This window comes from Thunnus thynnus, chromosome 4 (assembly GCF_963924715.1).
Source record: "Thunnus thynnus chromosome 4, fThuThy2.1, whole genome shotgun sequence".
Lineage (NCBI taxonomy): Eukaryota > Metazoa > Chordata > Actinopteri > Scombriformes > Scombridae > Thunnus > Thunnus thynnus.
This window is the reverse complement of record NC_089520.1, coordinates 15,939,397-15,959,118: the sequence shown is the minus strand read 5'-3', so window position 1 is coordinate 15,959,118 and position 19,722 is coordinate 15,939,397.

Sequence of the window (19,722 nt, the reverse complement as noted above, 5' to 3'; positions counted from 1 at the left end):
ATGAATTATTGAATCAAAACAAAATGCTGCTCCTTTTGTCCAGAGGGCTAGTGGCTTGTGTTATGGGAACATCAATACACTTTGGCCTCTGGTTATGCTATAATTTATAGCTGAGGATATGTTTCATGCTCGTACACCTGTATTAATGTTCCACATCAATCTGGTATTTCGTATGTCAGAACACAGTGGGGGGCTTTGGGTGCTGGATGACTGACTTTGATTGGCTTGTAGCTGCCAGAGTTACAGAAATGTGAATCATAGGACGGACAAAGGACGGACTCAGTAGTTGGAGCTGTAACTGGAATGTTCCACTTAACTGGTTTGTGTTGAATCTCACGTATTTGTGATAAAGAAGCTCTGCTTGATGAATGAAAGCATTCCACTGCTTTTCCATTTGGGCTAAGATAACACTATGAATACCCATCTATCACATGCTTAATCAATTGCTGAGATTTTATGGCATGCATCTTTGTTATGTCTAAATTGCCATGGAATAGGAATATGTGTCCTTCCTATGGGCGTCGAATCTATTCCCAAAACCACTTTTATGGGTTGTTACCCCTAGTCAATGTAATTGAGGCAGACAGAATGTGATCCATGAGTCAGGACTGATATTTAGACTTAATAGCTTTCAGAGAATCAGCATCCGTCGCCACCTGCACCCTCAACACATGGATGTCTGATGTTGCCACCAGAGAGGAGAGGGAAGGATGGAGAGAGGAAGAGTGGAGACTGTGATTCCTCTTATATCCTTTGCCATCTTTTTCTCCTGTGTAGCTTGAAAAAATACAGTAACTTTAATTGGAGATAGTCATCAGAGATATTCACAGAATATATTTAATGTACATACATCATCACACCATTAAAAAGGTAAACAAGGTTTTGGGCTCATTGCAAAGAAAAAAAAAAAAAACATTTTGAAAAGTAAATACAGGAGGAAACGAAATCAGTTCAATTCACATGACTATTTAAATGCAAATTCCTGCTTTGATAAATGAAATATGTGCTGATGTGTTGCTAGGCAACAGAGCTATGGGCTGTTTGGTCGGTTGGTTGATTTTAGCCCCTTGACCATATCCTTCTGGACTGCTTTGAGGGCAAAGGTCCTAGAAAAGGGTCACTTAAGAAGCAAGGTGGGCCTAAAACTGTGGCTCTGGGATTGAGGGACTATCCTTTTAATCATTAATGATCAAAAAAGGTTTGCATTTAGTCAAGTTACAGTCGCAGGTATATTGAGGTTAGAGAAGCTGAGGAGCTCCGGCTGACACTCGGGCAGCATGCAGACGGTCGGATGCTCTCTGGGGTGAAGTCTCAATTAAGGCTGCAGCCACGTGCATCTAGACTGAGCAGCCCATCTTCACAAGAAAAACAACAGTATAGGTCTAAAATTCAGGCTGGCAAACACAGCCTATAGTTATATTTATGCCATCTAGAAGCTGTAGTAATTATGACGCAGGGAAGTGACGCAGTTCAGATGGCGTCAATATAAGGTGACAATTTGCCTTAGCAGGAGTAAGAAGGTTGGGTGGATGGCTAGATGGCAAAAAGTGGACTTAGCTTCAGGAGACTGCTGTTCGCCTGCTACTAGCCACGAGTGTCATGTTTCCAACTGCGAGTTGGAGCATTTATTAAAAATCATAACAACGATTGACGTGGTGTTTACTGTTCCCATGACGACGAAGGTTGAGACACGTTAAGGAAATATGAACCACGTTTTAGGTGATCACTTTAACGCAAAACGATGATCTTTCCCTAACCCTAACCAAGTGGTTTTTGTGCCTAAACCCAACCAGACCTTAACCACAACATTCTTGCACCAAAAAACATAATTATTTTTTAGCAGTGACTTGTAACAGTTTTGGAAAGCAGCATATTATGCTCCTATTTTGGAAAATGGCATATTACGCTCCTATGGGTCGTTCAGACACGCTCCTATGGGTCGTTCTGCAGTGCAGGTACAATCAAGCTATGTGGTTGTTTAATTATGAGGATGTGTTGGACTGAGTGAAAAGACTGACACCAGAGTGAAAGTTTGGGGTAGACGGTTAAAACTGATGTTTGGATTGAGAGGCAAGAACTGAGGCAAAGTATGAGCTTTGGGGCAGACAAACAGTGCAGGAGTCTTAGTCTGATATGAAGGAAAGGGCTGAACTAGAGGACCAGAGACTGAGGCTACAGTCGCTCCCAGAGCTGGTGTGCTCCTCCATCTCCTGTAAGCTGCTGCTGCTGCTGCTACAGAACAGCAGCTGCTGGAAAATGCCTTATTAAGTTTTATGGAGTCCCTATTATGGTCCTCAGATGAGGTTTCTGGAGGTTAATGCGAATTTGGTTTGCTCTACCAAATGCTTTATGTTGTTTTCCAGCTTAAAGCCTGTAGGCTTTCATGGTCTCATGATTGCTAAAATCAGTAGCATTGTATAATCCAAACAACCTGAACAGTTATTTAGGCAAAGTTTATTTGTTAGCTTATTTGTGCAGCAGAGTGTGTTTCATTTCAACAAGAGTTTCATTTTAAAACAATATTTTGGAAAACAAATCATAATTTCGAAAAAGCAAATGATATGCAGTTCTTCCCAAGTATTGTGTCTTGTGTGTAAGCATATCAGTTCTTTTCTTTGAAGCAAATCCAAATGAGATGAAAAATGAAAAAATGTGCAGACAACTACAAGCAAGATAAAGTAAGGCAACAAAATCAATTGGACAATTACCCTTTGGGAGTAAATAAAGTGATTGATTGAAAACAATGCAAAGCAATTTTAGCAATACAACTATGATATATGATAAATAGAGTTCAATAGTGTTCATCTCATCTGACCTATAGAGATATTGATCGTTATTGGCTGATAATGTGCATTGACTGCACCCCACATATGTGCAAACTTTAATATTTATGTTGTACTACTCAAAATTGTTTGATATCAAAGTCAGTGTTCAGACATGAGCATGCTACATGTGTACACAGTATCACAATTTATAATCATACAGAGTTTAAAATTTTAACGGTGCACTTTTTAAGATGCATATAACTATTATTTCTGAACAGAATGCACAGTATAAAGTAATATGGGACTATTTTTTAAAGCTTTTCCTCATGAAATTCTTCTCTACTGCCATTCATATTTGACATTTCAAGGACAAACTTTAAAAAACATCCCCTAGAGGAAGAAGGGGCAACACATTAAAGATATACTAAGATGTTTTTTTCAGGCAGAGCTGGAACATGTCTTATGTGTGTCTCCTTATAATCTGATCCTGTATAGCTCATATCTTTTACACCGTACCTGTACAGTTCATAGTGATGCATGTTGCTATCACTGGTTGATACCAATGTTCCAGCGGTTGACATTTAACTCCCATTGGTGCTTGCTAAGAATGTACACATGTTGCTAGGAGGCACTTCAATTAAAGCATCAACCAAAATGCATCGTGACATTTTCAACATTTGAACCTAATTTAAAAAAACATTTTGAGTCTATGAGATAGTCCAAATGACGAAGCATTGCAGCTTCATAAACCAGCATTCACTAAAGAGAGACTGCATGCTTGGAATAAATAGATGTTTGTAATTATGTACTCTGTGCTGGAAGGGATGTTTCCCTCTTGGGATATTGGACATTTTACATCCATCACTTTTGCTCTTTTCAAAATGGCTTTCCTACAAAACGGATTTATACAAAAATGTTATGAAAAAAAGCTAATTTAAACTTGTAGTCCTTTTTATGCATGTCCAACACCTCATATCTTTCTTGCCTTGTTAGCCTAGCTGGACCAGGGGTTTTGCTACTCAGGTGTCTGTTGTAGGTTAGTTCAGCATAATTGGTTGTGTAATGATCCAGTCACACACCTTCTACACACCACTAGCTCCTCACAGCTTTCTTTTCCTGCAGGATTGCTCCAGTAGACAATTTAATAGATGATGTGAAGGTCACATTGAGTTTAAACATTTTTCTCTGAAATGTTATTATGCAAATGCTGCTGCTTTCTGAATGCAATCAGGTGTATCCTTTTTCCTTATCATGGATCACATCACAACTTGATCTGTATTTTCTTGAGCTTCTACTTTCACCCTGCTACTCCTGCTTGGGAATTAGCTTATATCCATGGAGGTTAACTTACCACGGTATCCAGAATTATTTAACAGACAGTCACCAGTGTGTCCACCACCTGAGCAGTGTTTCCGACATGCAGCTGAAGAGTAGAATGACGGTGACCCAGGAGACTGCACTATCATCCTCTGCTGCACTATTCAACCCCTGTTCACCCACCTCGGACTCCAGGTTTAACTCTGTTAACTCACTGTAGCATAGTTTAATGAATAAACCTGGCTGTTTGAGTACATCAACAATCCTTTATTTTCACCAGGTTCTGCCAAAGATTAACAGAAAACCAAGTTTCTCAGGGTCAGCTACATCAAAAGTTACACTTCCTTAAGACTTCAAAGTAGTATCTAATACAACATCAACTTCCTGTTTGATTTCCGTTCCCTTTCAAAGATTAGTGCTCTGCAATGTGGTAGACAACGAATTGCAGCTCAATATCATCAAAAGGAAGGAGCTACTTGTGGGCCACTGACAGAGCAGAAAATCATGGACATCTGTCAGTATCAGCCTAATCATCTTGGGAATGACAATCATATTGGTTCGGTGGTTCAGTGACAATCCGGGAAGTATCTTTTATGTAGGGCAGTAAAAGGTAAAGGTTGAGGTGGTGGATGTTGGAGAGCAACACATATTCTCTGTATTGTTGCTGACCATTGTAACATTATAATAGCATACAGAAAACGACATTTTATATTATTCCTGATTTGTATGATGCATAACACAACTCCTTCCTGTGACATTCGACTTTGATGAGATGTATTTTTCGTAATTATTCTTGAAAAGACCTATACACAACCAAATAACTACGCTGTACCCTGTGGTGGCTTTTCCACAGTTTTGAGTTAATGAAGTGCAAAAAATAAAAGTGAACAAAATCCTTAGAATCCAATCGATGTGTCATGTTGCTTACAGTCTTATTGACAAGGTTTTGAATATATTATCTGATTGTGTGTGAGTTGTGGTTGGGTGTGCAGTTACATACACATGCTGTTTGTGAGGAATTTTACAGTAAATGTGTGTGTGTGTGTGTGTGTGTGTGTGTGTGTGTGTGTGTGTGATAGGAAATGAAGGAGAGCAGGTGTCAGCAATCTCTCCATGCTTCCCTACTTATCTCCTATTCACCCAGGCCGTTTCTATGGTAACGAATGAATTGATTGCCACATGGATGATTGGTGCCAATCCACCAGTCATTGGCCTCATAATGGACACCCACTCAGGGACATAATAGTAAATTAAGACTGAGCAAAGCCTTGTATGTATGAAATTCATCTGTGTGGGATTTGAAACTTCTTGATTTATAGTTTTCTCCACTCTTTAAAGCAATATTAGGCAAACCTCTTCAATGGTTGGAACTCAAAATTGTTAATGGTTAATGGTGCAGTCATTAGCATTTAAAATATTCTGGAAACAATAATCACCGTAGGGACTTGTTGATTACAATAACACACACTCATGGGTATATATTACTGACAAACAAGCTCAATTCTCAGAAAAAAAAAGGAATTGAAACAGTAAATATTTTTATCACAGAGAAGAAAAACATTTTCATATGGACTACCAAAAGGGCCACAGTTGAAAAATCTTTGTGTTACTATGCAAAAAAATCCTGCCTAACCTGCATAATGCATGCACCAACCACATGCAGTCAAAGCTTTAGTGTGCTATCATCTTTCTTTCAACAGTTTTATCTGGCATTACTAAAACTAAAATACCTGATTATTTACAGTATAAAATTCACATTTACTGAGATAGAATAATTAGAAATAAATTAAGATAAGCAAACTGTAGGTTTGACTGTGCACATGGATAGAAGGAAAACAAGTTCCTGTTTGTGAATAGCAATCAGCACCACAGTGAAGTGGACAGCTCCCGCTCAGTCTGACCAGGGTTTAGTACAAGCCCAGGTTAACATAGAAACACTATCAAACATATAACAATAACCCAGGGTTGAAGTTAGCCCTATACATGTTCAAGGGTGAAAAGACATGTTCTTTGACTGTAAACATCAATGTCAATGTAATGATATATTTCATGTATTTATATTATCCTAGTATGACATGGACAAGACTTAACAGATGTGAGCTTCACACACCATCAAGACATCAAAGAACATCACTGTTCTGCATTGCAGTCCCAAAATTATGCATGCACTACTGAACCTGTGGGTGAAATGCACAGAGAGAGGATGCAAAACCACTGGTGACATGCATGAACAATTATAGTGTGAGCAGTTGAGGAGTTGTTGAAGTTAAACAAATGCACAAATCACTAAAGTGGTGGTTGGCAAATGTTCAATATCTTGACTGAAGAAATCACATTCACTTAAGTTGAAATAAGAATGTTTTTTATATACTGTATGACTAAAAATGTGCCAAGAAGAACTTTTTGTCACCTTCCTATTTTCTTTTCAATTGCTTTGACCTCTTACACCCATGTTAATGGATTCACCTGGTATTCCTTTTTTTCTCTGCTAGGATTCAATACAACATTTCCAGATTCTTGTTTCGTGTACTTGTGCAGCGTCTTTCACTTCCAGGCTTTCTTCAGCGTTGTGAAGAGTGCTTTTCTGATTGATAAAAGTTTTTGCCAGGCTGTGGAGAGTTTCAACTTACAACATCTCGACAGCTACCACTTAGCTGTAATTCTGGTAGAGGTGGCAGGTTCACAGCTTTCTAGAGAAAATCCTTTACTTTGTTAGAATTTTTCAAAGTGATTTTCGAAAGTGATTCACAGGTGAGTCTCTTTTGATGTACCCTGCTGCAAACAAATATTTTACTCACTCAAAAAAGATGTACTGGGTTCTGTAAGCTTCTCTATACATATAAGCTATGCAAGTTATATTAGGTTGGGTGGCTCGGGTTGCCATGACAAAAAGTTTCTTTTCAAGGGGTGCCGTGGTCCAAAAAAAGTTTGGGAACCACAGTTTTAGAAGAGGGATATAAAGACACAGTGCACACAGCACATTTGTTATAAGGACATTGAATTGTAGTGGATTACACGGCTTTGTGGGAGAAAATCACTGTCCTTAGTGTGACAGCACGTCTCTGTCAGCATATGTGACAATTAGAGTGTGTAGACTCTAGACAGATGCATGACTGATGACCATGTTAGGATGTCTATTAAGACAAAAACATACAATCACCACCATCTGTCAACAGATCAATCCACCCCAAACTCTGAACAAGTGGTCAAGAAAGAAAGAAAGACACTAACTTAAGACTTATAGTGGTGCAACAAAATACCTTTGATATTGTGTTTTGTAAGTCTTCTGTCATAAGGTGGCTGGTATGCAGGTTTTACTAAAGATTATAGAATTCAGCCTCATTCCTTCCTGGTGACTCGATTAAATATTTTCACTATGTCCAGTTTGTCCACAATATCATGTTGATGTGGTTAAAGCATCTGTGAAAACAAGGTTGTGTCCATAAAACCAGTCCCACTCTCAATGGCAATCAATTCTGCCAATTAGAGAACTATATGAGGGTGTTAAACACAGTATTGATCTTTCCCAACTCACTAAGTGTTCACTGTATGAATGCAAAGGTTAATAGCTCTTCAGAGTTATAGTTGTGGAGGGGGCCAGCCTTTTGTCAATTCTGAGTGAGATATGGGTTGTCACAAGGAGGCAGATCAATTACTGGTCACAAATCCCCTTTCTGCTTTTCTTTAAAAATCAGCAAAATAATCTTAAATATGAATTCTGAATCATGGATTTATTCACAAGGAAGATATTTACTGTTGAGTGTCTGTGCTTAACATAAAATCCACATTACAATAATAACCCCACCTACCCAGGTTGCAGAAATAAGTTAATAATTCATATTAAATTATGTGGTAACACTAAGTTTTTTGCTTTTATAATTAGTATATAAAACATTTAATAAGTGGTTTATAACATACTAATGTAGTTATAAGCAGATATAAGTCCATTTCATTTTTATTAGTACCATTACCAGTGTTGGCCATTAAAAAAATGAAGTGTCCTTATTATAGTGTTTCACTGAAGCATTTTACTGTCGGCACCAGATATTACATGCAGAAACATTAGCTGTTAATAGCAAAACAGGGTCAGAGCAAATTTGTAACAAAATGCAAAGACAACCACAAGACTTACAGCACTAAAATAACAGCATTTTTTTTATTCTGGAGGCGTCACATTTCAGAAATTAATATCTCAAAATCTCAGCAATTACAGCTGAAAGTGTCTGCATGGCTCAAAGCTGCTAGGAGTGTGAATCTTATTTGCAGATTTTGTTTTGTGCTATGTAATGAGGATTTTGGTGTGTGAACAGTCACCATCTCCGAGGTTTTTTTTTTTTTTCATTTTATCTTAAGTGACAGTATGGCAGCACTATATTTAATCATAATGGCTTTTCTTGTTGTGAGAAAGGGTCTCTTACTGTGATCTCAGTTATGGAGATATAAGTGTTTCCTCACTCCAAAGGCTGTGTTTCAGTTTCTGAGAAGAAAAGGGGTTTAATTTTGCAACATTTTATGCTGTGGGTATAATGTGGCGATAATCTCTCTCTGGAAGCAGTTAAACTGATACTGGTCTGAGAGATATTCCTGAGTTTTGGTTTGTTGGCTCAAATTATATCTGCGGTATTTTTAAAAGTGCATTCCTTTCTTATTTTTATTTTCTGTTTGTGAAGTAAATGTTAAATTAACTTAAACTTGTCCATGTAAAGAGAGAGTGTGAGGGGAAAGAATAAATGGTGGAAAAAAGGATGACTAAACTGAAGCTAGAACCTGGATTTTAGGTTTTAATCTTATCAGTTATTCAGAAACTCTGAGTCTGTGATCAAAGATGATCATGTATAAAAGCCTGATGGCAAAGAGAGATCACACACAGATAAAGGATAATTGCTGTGACACTTGTTTCTTTGAACATCGTCTTTCTGCCCTATTTCAGGATTCAGTCTTGAGGATATGGATATACTAAAATCCATTTATACTTCCGGAGCCCGGACTAGTCACAAGAGGCATTCTTACAAAACATACTCTTAAGATTTATTCATTTTACAGAGGAGCATGAAATTGAATAATGAATGAAAAAAAACAGCTGTTCATAAGAAACGTAATGAAATTGAATTTTTTCGTCTGCCTAGTTAATGACACAGTGGTCACTTTTTGATTAATGTAATGGTGAGATTATTGACTTTTCATAACTGAAAAACATGAAAGAGCAATGATCTTTGGCGAGCTTTCTTGATCCGCTGAAACAGTGCTGATCTCTGAATGATGACAGGTTGCATTAAGGTGCATCGTACCCCTGTGTCAACCAGATGTTGCATTGTGCCACTTTTTTTTTTATAAACATATTTTATTGACATCGTAGAGATCATCACAAAACAGTACAGTCATATGAATTTCTCCAAGATTTACTGTAGTGTGCCCATGAACTCTTTTGAATTGTATGAGTTGAAACTTTGCACAAGGTTTTATTTCTTCCAGCGCCTTAGTCCACTGGTTGTCAGATATGATAATGCTCAGTTCTGTTTCCCATTGTGTTTTAATCTTCAGCAAAGCCAGAGGTTTGAGGAATTGCCAAATTTAAAGGTACCTGAAGTGGTCACATTGCTATAAGTTGAAGGCAGTGCACAGGTGAGTAAAGCTGGAGAATGTGCCACTTTCTTACCATCAGTTCCAAAAGATAATCACAAGATTGATGTCAACGCTGGTGAAATCTCCTCTGCTGCAGTATCATTTGGCTGTCTTGACGAAAAGACAGGCATTTTCTTCATATCGGTGCTTCTAAATAGACATTTAGTATGAGGAGCAGATGTGTTGTGACATGGCTCTCAGGATGGTTGTCTGTTTGGCTAACTTCTGATATAGACTGACAATGACAAGTGAAAAGGTTCCAGCGGGTGTTTGGTGGCTGAGCCACCCGATGAAGCAGAGCACACACAGGGACCGAGCTAACCTTGCCTGGAGAAGCTACAGGCTTATGAAGGGGTGCAGCCAGATAAAGAATAATACATTGTGACATATAACAACACTGAGCCCCTAAAATTAATCTGAAACTGAGCAAGTTTACTTTTTAAGGCCTTCTTTAATCATGACTCCTACTGAAAAAAAAACTTTATTTTTGATCCCCTACTTTATATCTGATATGGAAAGCTATGGAAAGTTTTATTAATCTGTGACAACCAACACAAGTGATGCAAACCCCTCGCTGTTGGTCTAGGGAACATTTAGACTGCCTACACCTTTACAAGTACACATGAGCTGTGTCCATAGTTGCATCCTGCTTTTTACCTAGTGCTTAATATTCTGTGTGTCTGATTTATTAGTGTAAAAATGTTGCACCCATGTAGTATCTTCTAAAATCCCCACTATTGAACTAAAATGTAGTGTTGGGCCTCAAACCACAAGGTCACACAGGGAAGGCCGACATGTAACCTATGAGGCCTGACCACGAGGTGCTTTTTACTTTGTTTCCCCCGAGACAAGGAATAGCACCAAAATGCTGCTTACAGACAATGGGAGTCCATTGCAAACTCCATTTCCAAGGATGCTTTGCGATTTTCACACCTCAGCAGGGAACAGTCAACATACAGTCTCTCATTGGCGGAGGCGCTCCTGCACAGCGGAGCGTCCTGATGACGCAGCCATCACATCACCGCCCCTTTAAAAACTGAACATGCCCTGAAAAACACGCTATTCCCATGTCACTGAGCTAGGGGTAACTCTGTGGACAAAGGAACCGCTTCTCTTCCTCTCAAGATCACTTTCTCCCCTCCTTCCCTCTCTTTTGACTAACACATACTCACGCACACACACACACACACATACACGCACCGACATCTTTTTGCACATCTGATGGTGAGATAACGTCGGACAAAGCTTTGCTTTGTCTTTCCTTATCCGCCATCAGGCACGTCTAACCAAGACACCGCCGTACTACCGCTGTACTTCCACATAGCTGTTGTGTTTTGTTTGGTAGAATTAGATTTTAGAATAGTTGTTTATTGAATGAAGCATTTGTTAACTTTGTTAATTTTGCTAAGTTTAATAAACACTGTTATATCTTAAAAGAAGTTATTTTGTCATTATTGTGTAACATATTGTGAAAAGTGGCTGATTGAAGGAGTCAGAGCTCGAATTCGACCCTTCTTTGTTCACCCTTGAATGTTGATATCTCTCAGATATTAATATTCTAGGTGAACTCCTTTTATGAGACTACCTTGTTTGGTTATTGGTCCCAGTTTCCGGGTGTGCCCCATATTTGTTAATTTTTAAAGGTTCATGGGTTGTGATCATGCCAGTGAAAATTAATCTGTGTTACACATTTCTTGTTTGAGCACAGCCACAACACATTTCTTCTTCTGGTTCATTTTTACGAGGTAAGGGTGATTGAGGAGAACGATTATCATGGGTCATGCTCCTGTTTACTGGTTCATTACCAACCCCACATGCATGACAGTTTCTGCTCTGACCCTTTACAGAAAAGGGAGTTTAATGACTCTATTGCTCAGCATCACAATTTTTAAAGGACATCAGATTTTGTTTTTCTCAATTTCGCATTTTTATTGTGCAGTGTTTAATCCAAGTGTGAATTTTTAGGAGGATCACTGGACGCAGAATGAGATGTCTCATCAACACTGCTTTCTATGTTCACTGACTGAAAATACTGACTGAGCAATGGATGATTAAGGAGAGAGATGAAACCAGACAGTATGGAGAGGTGAAAAGAGGGAGAACTGGAAGAGATTTTGAGGGGGACCAGTACAAGAAAGGAAAGATGGAAGGTAATTAAGAAAGACGCAGACATGGAAAGGAAGTTGGAGAGGAACAGATGTGGAGGGAAAAGCAGAAAAAACATGGGGCATGAGAGACAAAGACAAAAATGGCTTAAGAGGGACAAAGATAAACAGAAGAAAACAGAGAATAGGAGGAAGGGTTGGAGGGAGAACAGCCAGTGGAGAATTAACAACAGCCCGGCACTGCTGCTGGCTTAACTATTGCATGTCTACATCACTGAAAGGTTACCATGAACAATAGTGACAGTTCTGCCTACTAGGCTCTGACTGGCATGCTTTACTCATAGCGTAGGGAGAGGAGAAAGAGAGAGGAAGAGGAAATGAAGAGCAAGAAGGAGCAATGAAGACAAAGGGAAACAGACAGAAGAGGTGAGGAAAGATGAAGAAGCATAAGAGAGGAAGTGGAAAGAGAGAGGAGCAGTGAAACAGAAGGATTCTGGAGAAAATTGAAGCAGAGAGAAAGAAAAAAGTCAAAGTGAGAGAAGGGAGGGTAACATTGAGACCTTAAATGAACACAGATGATTGCGTGATGCTGAATCATTAGTCCTGGAGTAACAGCTTTTGTCACACTGCCATTTGGAAAGGGTAGGAAGAGGACAGTCTGCCCAGCTAATAACTGTGTTAGACTATTACAGTAAATACTCACAGAAAAAGTTTTGTACTCACACAGGGAGTTGACAGTATGTTCACCCCGGAAGCCTCAGTAAATGCAATTAAACAGTCCTTTTTTAATTTTAGCTCAACTTATATCTCTGAGCACAGTGGCACAATTCTTTTTTTTTTTTTTTCAAGATTTAGTTTATTGTCATTCTTTCTTGTTACTTGTATACACAGGCAGAAACTGCATCCAATAGAGAAAACGAAATGGTTTCCCATAGTCTTACACAAAAAGCCAACATTCTGTACGGGCAGTGGCGAGAGATCATTGTCAACTGTCAATCAGGGGACAGAGATTGAAGAACGTTAAAAGAGATTGCCACTTATTATAAAACTTATCAGAATTAGCTCTCAATGAATATTTAATCTTCTCTAGCTTTAGAAAGGACATAATATCACTGAGCCACTGAGTGCTGGAGGGAGCTTTAGTAGAATTCCAGTGAAGAAGAAGATGGCATCTTGCCAGTAAGAAAGTGAAAGCTGGAATATCTAATTGCTTGGGGGTGTATCAGTTGTAGTCTTCTGGAAACCCAAATATGGCAATATGGGGAGAGACATCTATAGTTAACAAAAGTATTTTTGACATCGTATCAAAGTAGTTCTGTCAAAGCAAATAATGGATGAGAATAGAACATATGTGTTAGATTGCAGGATGAAGCATGACATTTGTCAAAGCTGTCAGTGATACTGGGATAAATTTGTGACAATCAAGCTTTGGAAAAGTGAATCCTAATACTTTGAACTGTATGAGTGTGAGATAAGCGCAAGTTGAGATGTGTGAATTTTGTTAAGAGCAACGTCGCACCAGTTATCCTTCAGGTTCAGCCCCAGTTCACGCTCTCAAGCAGTCTTGACTTGGGTAGCTGGTGAACTATCAGAGGACAGGAGTTTGTTATAAACCTTCAAAATGAGTGACTTTTGAAGGGGGTCTAAGCTGAGAAACTCATCCCACAGTTAACTCGGAGGTGAGGAGGGAAAAGTTGGAAACAAAGATTTAAAGGTCACATATTATGTAAAATGCACTTTATGATGTCTTTTCAACATAAATATGTATCCTCAGTGTGTCTAGAGACCCCCCAAACTATGAGAAAAGACCATCCTCTCTCTTTTTCTCCTGATCCATCTTTCAGTTAATCACCATCTTTTCAGTAAATGTCGCCCACTGAAACCTACTTCTGTTGTGTTGGTTCTTGCAGGAAACTTCTGTTGTTTGCTGCAAGAACCAACACAACAATCTTTATCTCTTCCCATCATCTGAGGAATTGCAGACCTGTTTGATTCACTATATTTTTGATGGAAATGTCCCCAGAAAGACTGGAAAACTGTTGTATTTGTATGTGTTGGATAGATACCAGCTGTCCGTGACCCGACCTCAAAATTGGAAGCCATAAGTTTTGCCATGTTTTATGCTGTTTTACTGTTTATTTAGCAGGTTAGCCTGTTGAATTTAGTGATAGCATGTTGCACAGCTGATATGGCTAGCAATGTTGGACTAATGTTGTTGAGGGACAGCCAGGAGAAATTGTGTGAATGTACTTAGACATAGAAAAAGAATGAACATGGAGCCCAATCCCCACCCCTCCGAAAAGGAGGGAAGAAGATGAAAGGAAAAAGAAAAAAATAAGCCGACACAAACCGCTTCTGGACAGAACAGCCTGAATACCAAACAACCCTGCCCTTGCACTTGCACTGACCCCATCCCCAAACGATGAAGAACCCAGTGCTAACTCCACAGGGAGTCGAATCCCTAACAGACATACTTATAGCTTTTGACCCAGTAATAATAGTTAGGCTTGGGTTTGGGCTCCTGCAAACTTAACAATCAACTGCAAGGGGCAAATAAACAAATCCACTTCAACATCATACAACTTGGTGTGTGGAGTAAAGAGTTAATAACTGAATCACTGAAGATGGCTTGGGCGCCTTCGCAGTGTGATCGGGAAAGACAATCTTGATTTGGAATGATGTGATGTTGCGGAGCTTCAGCACTGTGGACAGTGGCAGATTCAAGATTCAAGTTACTTGTCATTCATCCACATACAAAGTATACGAGAAACAAAATGGCATTTCACAGCCCAAGGTGATAAAACAAAAATACAACATAGACATGAAGTTGACACAAAATACAACATAGTCACGAAACATCATACCACACAGGAAGAAGTTAAATTACAAAACAAAAAACAGAACTACTGTGGTATGGTATGACTGCTTCTGTTTAAAATGTGCTGTGCACAACAGTGAGCAGAACAGAAACAGTGAGATTATTTTAGCAGTCAACTCTATGAGCAGTGTAACTGTTATTGTGACTATTATGAAAATATAAATATAAATAGTGCAGTACAACTGAATTATAAAAACTATAACAATATCAATAATATAAATAATGTCTAACTAGTGACCTCAGTGGTAATTATACACAGTATAAATAGGAGGCACAGCTGTGATGATGGTAAGTTGTGTGTGTGTAATGTGGGGATGTTCCTGAGTGTGTGAGGGGAGGGGGCAGTGTGTGGAGTTGAGGTGAGGTGCTTATGTGGTGGGTGGCAGCAGGGTGTTTAAAAGTCTGACATTTTTGGGTAAGAAGCTGTTGTAGAACCTCACAGATCCGTTTCTGATGCTGCAAAACCTGCCTGATGGCAGAGGGGCACTTACTGTATGATATAGCTTAGCTTAATTGACAAACCCTCAAGTGGTTCTATTTAAACAACAACTCCACGTTCTTTCTCACTTGAAAATTCTTTTGAGCTACAAACACCTTTCATTTTCACAACTTTTTTTTCAAATTTACATTTTGTTTAAAAAATATATATGTCTGTTTAGGCCAACATGTTACTTGAGGTTAGCTACTGTGTGATTGACAAGATCAAAAGCTAGGAATGACAGAGCCAAAGGGAAAAAATGGGTGAGTTCCTATTTGCCTAATACTGACATGATTTTTTTGGTGCTTGCCTTTGATTCTTGTTTAGGCCTTCTTTGTTTCTTAGTAAGACTGTGATTGTTCGTTTCATGGGAATAGGACTCAATTTACTTAATAGTGTTTAGGCCTATATGATCATGAAGTTTACCTAAATTAGCCTAAGTAGCCTACTTTATAGGCTAAGACTTTTAAATGAAATGTAAAAAAAAAAACATTTAAAGTACTTGCACGGAAAATGAACTTCATTGTATTTTAATTTATTTTTTTAATCTAATTTCTATTACGAATTGTCTTCAAAACATTTGGAAAGGTAAGAACCATAATCTAATGCATTTCTACATTATAATTTGCAGAAAGAAAGGCGAATATTTTTGCCTTTTTACAATAACATTACATTTTAAGCTTATTTTCTGATGTGTAATATATGTATGTAAAACACACTTGTTAACCATTTGTAAAAAATGTGCATTTGTCTCAACAGTCCAGAAAACAAACAAACAAACAAACAAAAAACTTTTGAGGATATTTCAAAACATGTCAAACACTTAAGGAATCAGAGCAGAAAACAGGGGAATGACTGTTATAAGACCATGACTGTTGGGCAGAACTCTGCACAGTTTTAGGCGTACTGAACACATCCACAAGTAGATATAAGCCGAACAGGGCATACATCAGAAATATTAAATCCATCCATCTGTCGATCGTCCATCATCATACTGTAGATAACATTCTGCCACATCCATGTCCAAGGGGTTACTGTTATTGTTTGGTTAAGGATGTAAATAAAGAAGAAACATAAGAGATGAAAGATTTTTAAAAGGAAGAAGATGGAAAGCAACTGTTAGGTGGAGCGGCACAGGTGGACCCAAATGCAGGAGACTGCAGGCTGAGTGAGGCTGAAGAATAAATTCTTTATTTAAGGCTCATGCAGGCAAAGCACAGCTGGAAAAACAGAATAAACCAGAAATAGAACTATGCAGAACAAAGGATCCAACAACATTAAACTTAAAACCAGGACTTAAATACTGACTGAACTAACGAGGAGATGAGGTGCAGGTGGGGAGATGGGCGGAGATAATGAGAAGATAAAACAGGAGAACAGGAAAGAATCTGGGGAAAACACTGGGAAAAGGGCAGAGCTAACGAAGCTGAATGCAGGGCAGGTGCGGAGAGATGAACAGGCTGGGGGCACAGGAGGAAAAACACAGGGCAAACAGAAAACCAAAAACCCAGAAACACAATGGATACAGTCTAACTAATAAAGGCAAGTTAAATGATATCACACCAGAAGTCTTTAAAGATACAACTCAAAAAAGCTTACTCAAACTCAGTCCAGTCTTAACATAACAAGGAGAAAAGGCTGAGAGTCTCTGGTGGAACGGAGGAGAATAACAACTAAGGAACACAGAGCCAGACTGTGACAAGAACATGACAGCAGCATGCAAAGGTGAGGGACTTAATACAAGAGGAGGAAGATTTAAAAGAGGAAGTTGCATGGAAGAAAATGAAAAATGTTTATTTAATACATATGGTACACATTTACTACTATGTATAGCACCAGCAGGCTGTTTTCCAAAACTACCCCAAATATTCAAACACAGATTATTACACAATAAATTGTGGCTACCTACTTTACAAAGAAAAAATATATATACAGTTTTCTAATTTATTACTGTTTATTGTCTTGCAGGTCCACAAAAAAAGATACAAAGGTAAAAGACAGTGACAGTGATAATGAAGATGATGTCACTCATGACAAGGAAGAAGAATTCTTTATATAGAGTCTTCCTGCACCACCTTCTTTTTTTTTATTCCTCGCACTGCCTGGACAAAATATAGGGGAAAAACAGAAAAATGATCACTTCAAGGGACTGCAATGTACTAACATTATTTCAACAGGTTTTCGCACAATCCATCCACATTGCAGTTTTGCATTTATAGGACACAGGATCAAAGTTCAAGGGTCCACAAGGATGCAGCTCTTTTTGAATGCACAGGCTTGTTCAGTAACCGCCCAGTAGAAGTCGATGTCATTGTGCACATTGTGATAACACTTTTAAAGCACACATGTCCCTCAGAGGCAACATGATAGTGCATAGTAAAACAGGGCTGCAAAGGTGACCTGTCAGAGCAGAAAATAATAATAATAAAAAAATACACCCGCAACTTTAAACCACACTTTCAAGGGCACTCTATCTTCAAACCATGGAAAAACTTAAGGAATCAGTAGTTGAGTCTGGCTGCAGAGATGAAGCACCATTGCCAGGTGTTCTTAAATCCATTTCCTGGAGACAAAGAAAGAAGAAGAGTAAACATAAAAATGAAAATCTCAGTCTTAGATGATGGTAGAGGAAAAAACAGATGATCCTGATGAAGTTCTTCAGAAAGTCTTCCTTCATCCAAAGGGTGAAATGGTTAGGTCCAAGAGAAGCATCAACATATTCCACCAGTGATCTAAAGAGGACATAGTATACCTAGACGCAACAGGAAGTATTCTCAAGAAATCTAAACACAGCACAGGTCATTTTTACATGTATGATCTGGTGGTAAGAAACCCAAGGGTTCCTCTCCTTTTCCAGTAGCTACATATGTGACCTGTGACCACACAACTTCATTCTTTATTTTCTAAGTGTTTTTCAGACTGATCATGCAAAACAACATGGACAGAAAAACATCAATCCACTTATGGTTATATGTGATCGCTCCATGGTCCTCATGCAGGCCATATATCTGGTTTTCTGCCAAACAAACCTCAATGCCTTGCTCCAAACTCACTATCACATATTAACAGGGAAAGGCATTGCTGAAGACTTCATTCATACTATCCTTAATCACTGTCTCAGTCACATAATGAAAAATGCAAAAACTTTGTGCACAAAGCAGTAAGTGAAATGCTTTTTGCAGAATGCAGATATCCAATTACTGGCAAGGAAGTGTTCATGATGAGAATGCTATGATTCGTATTTCTCTCTCAGTGTGCCCAAGAGCTACAAGCTGGCCATGCTGACGTCAGCAAGTTCCATTAGTGAGTGTGATGAAATGCTCCTCATCTTGCTTTCTCAATTCCATATGTTTAAACACAGTTCATGCAAACATTCACTGAATTTATCTGATCCACATGGGATGAACTGGTAACACACCGATGAAAGAAAAGTCAAAGGGGGAGTGGAGCTAGAGAACCCATTTCAGGCCAAAAATTCACAGTAAACTAAGTGTGTGTTTGTATGGTGTTTGTCTCATAGAAAAGGAAGAAACTGCATAGAGGACAAAGGCAAAAGACCCATTAAACACTTTGGAGAAATCACTCACCAAAGGAAGTCATCCAAGCCACCAAATTAGAAAGACAAGTAGTCATTCACCAAGAACAAATAATAAGCATCCTTTACCCCCAAACGTGGCTCAGCAGTGATGAAGTGGATGCAGCTTGTTTTTACATTGCACAGAAGTTCTCTGATACATATGGGTTTATGTCATGTCTATACTATCACATTACACATAACATGCCTATACATATCACACTTTGTGCGAATATTAATCATAAATTACAACCACTCGATCACACCGAGTAACCTATTCTGTGGACCCAATGCGCTTTGCATATATGACAGCCTGAATGCAGCCAGCAGTTGCAGACTTTTTGCACTGGCCTCTGCATCAGTTTTATGTGAGGGAGTCAGGCCCTAGGAGTACCAGTTCCAAGAAAAAACATGAGACAGAGCTTTGCAGAACAAAAAGGCTCCAGTATTTCCACACAAAAACATACAGGCAAAGCCTCTAAGTGCCACAGTTCAGGTGGAGGTTCACTGTATCTGCAGGACCTCACACAATGGAGAGGTGATGGTGCAGTGCAGCAACTGCAGTGCTTGGTACCACCCCAATTGTTTGTCTGTCCCACACAAAGCTTTGGACACTGCAGAGGACTGGAACTGTGAAAACTGCACAAATTGAGAATTGTTTTACATGAAAAGTAGTGATGTCGCGAATGAGTCAGCTCTATGAGCAGGCTGACTGAATGTTGTGTTGATGTGTATATGCACGCGATCAATCACGTGTGATGACAGACAGAGATCATACCATCAGGTTAAAAGCAGGCGGAGGGCTGACGGTCTACAGTTCTGATGGACTGTAGCTGCCCTGTGTTGTTTTCTCTTTGATTTGCCAATTTCATTTAGCATTTTCTTGTTTGTTTGGAATGGTTTGTGTTTTGGACAGTTCAATCTAAATAAAACATTCAATACATATGTGTATTGGTGTTTGATGTTTTTACATTATTTAAGGT